Source organism: Trachymyrmex septentrionalis, unplaced genomic scaffold, assembly GCF_001594115.1.
Source record: "Trachymyrmex septentrionalis isolate Tsep2-gDNA-1 unplaced genomic scaffold, Tsep1.0 scaffold22, whole genome shotgun sequence".
Taxonomy (NCBI): Eukaryota; Metazoa; Arthropoda; class Insecta; order Hymenoptera; family Formicidae; genus Trachymyrmex; species Trachymyrmex septentrionalis.
In genome coordinates, this window is record NW_017305375.1 from 2,470,440 (window position 1) to 2,472,817 (window position 2,378).

Genomic DNA, 2,378 nt, shown 5'->3' on the forward strand with positions numbered 1-2,378 from the left:
CTATGCATCATCCTTCCCAAACAAAATATCATTATTTCGTCCGCTCAATGATGCATAATGTAGATATATTCTCCGTGCTTTTCGTCGAAGAAGTATTACGGGGTAAAGCATCAATAATCTGGGGTATACTGAGTGATTTACATGGAGTGCACATGGATAGTGCACGCTAACATCATAAGTAAGCTCGAACAAAGAAATGGCACGAAATGCGAAATGCCAAATGAGGCGAATTCATTCGAAAAGTAGGATTAAATCTAAAAGTGTAAAGGAATTAGATTAAGAATAATACGAAATGATTACTAGAGTAATATAAATAAATCATGGGTTAGATTAAATGAGTCTTAGTTTCTAAGAAAATTGAAGTTAAAGTAAAGATTTGGTACGAAGTTGTACAATAAATATTAGAAACCTGCATCAGAAAAGTGGTATCATATTTTTTCTTCCGCCACCGTTGCGACTGATGGAATTCGGGATTACTCTTGCAGTAAGAATTTGTTTATAAGTAATTCTATTATATACATATATATATATATATATATATATATATATATATATATATATATATGTATATATGTATATGTGTAGTAACAATTTAAAAAAATTTTTAATTTTTTTACGATAAAATTCAGGCATTGCTATACAATGTTGTGGATGAAAATCAAAGTACAATTTGTAAATTCAATCATCACATCAATTTAATTACACTGAATTATTTGAGCACTAAAAATCTTGCTTAACCGTTTAGAGGCTTTATTTTTTATTCCTATTTATTGTGTATTCATCACGGTCTTAAAAGATACTTTACTAAAAAGTAAAAAACGACTTACTGTCGTTTATACATCGATTTTTATTATCTTGGAAATTTTCATTGTACATATAAAAGTTCTTCTGACCTCCCTAAGAAACAATAAATTAAAAATCTTAAACATTTTATTACTTATTATATGTATATATATATATACAGCGATGGCTGTGGATGAAAAATGATACGCGCGCCTCAGCATTCTCAGCAGTCTCAGCAATTTCAGCCAAACAGTTTTCCTGCTTATCGTCGCAAGATTCTAATATTTATCGTATAGTTCGGATTTCTAATTTTAACTCACAATTTTCTCAGAAACTGAGATCCATTCACTCTAACCATTGTCAATTCCCTTTCGAATGAATCATGACTCATTTGATAATGTAACGATAAAAACAAACAACCCCCGTCGTGATCGCTCTTGCGCAATCGATATCTCCGTCACATAAATTAATATCTTCTCACTTAACAAGCTAACAATAAATTTAGCTTTGGCAGTAGAGTCCACTTAATCCACGTGCTCGTAAAGAAAATCTAGCGAATAGATTTCTTCTTGGCAAGAATGCAGTACGTATGGCGGTGATAATACGTTCGCACGTAATTTTTTAGCCCTTAAAAAAAAAGAAAAAAAACATACACAAGTTTTACGATATTGTGGTGAATCCTTTCTTGTTTCATTATAAAACGAAAGTAATACGTACGCGAAATATTAGACGGCATAGACGATACAACGGCAATACTATTCAATTACAAGAGAAGAGATGATTATATAATAAATATAAAATCTTCTATATATATATGTACATGTTATCTACAAATCTAGGACAAAATTTCATAACAATCGTTTATATACCTATATATACAATGTAGGGATATAATAATCAAGGACAAGAACACTGCGAGGTAACAATTTCCTTGAAAACAAATACCTTAACATCAAGGATTAGGGCACACGATAGACTTTAGGTTTAAAAATAGCATAATAGGATAACGTAGCACTGCTCGCAAAGTACCTCATATACTGGTAACGATTTCATCAGTCTGTACGTATTGCTGACACTGTACAGCGGCGTAACTATATCACTATTTCATATCCACACGCTCTAAATAATGTAACATTACGTAATGTTGTTATACTGGTTATAAATTGTACGACTACAACGGAGGAAACAGTTTTGTATATCACTCGGGTATTTCTTAAGAAATATGTGTAAAACATCAACATTTAAAGTGCCATGCACATGCAGAGTGTCGTTTCACATCGAGATGTTTCACGCGACATGCACGAAGTCGGATACGAAATTCATATTTCACGAGCGCGAGGTGCAAGCGAGAAACTATTAATAACTAAAATTGTATCCTTCTTTCTACGTCACGCTTTCTAGGTCACTTTTAAAACATCAGCGCCAATAAATAACATAAAATGTCTTTTCATAATTCCTTCAATAATCATACGTATGTGTATTTACAAATTGCACATCAAGAAATGTATTGCATTTACCATTATTAGGCACCTCGGTAACAAAAAAATAATATACACATTTTGTGAAAATAAATTATAGTTTTATATATATATATA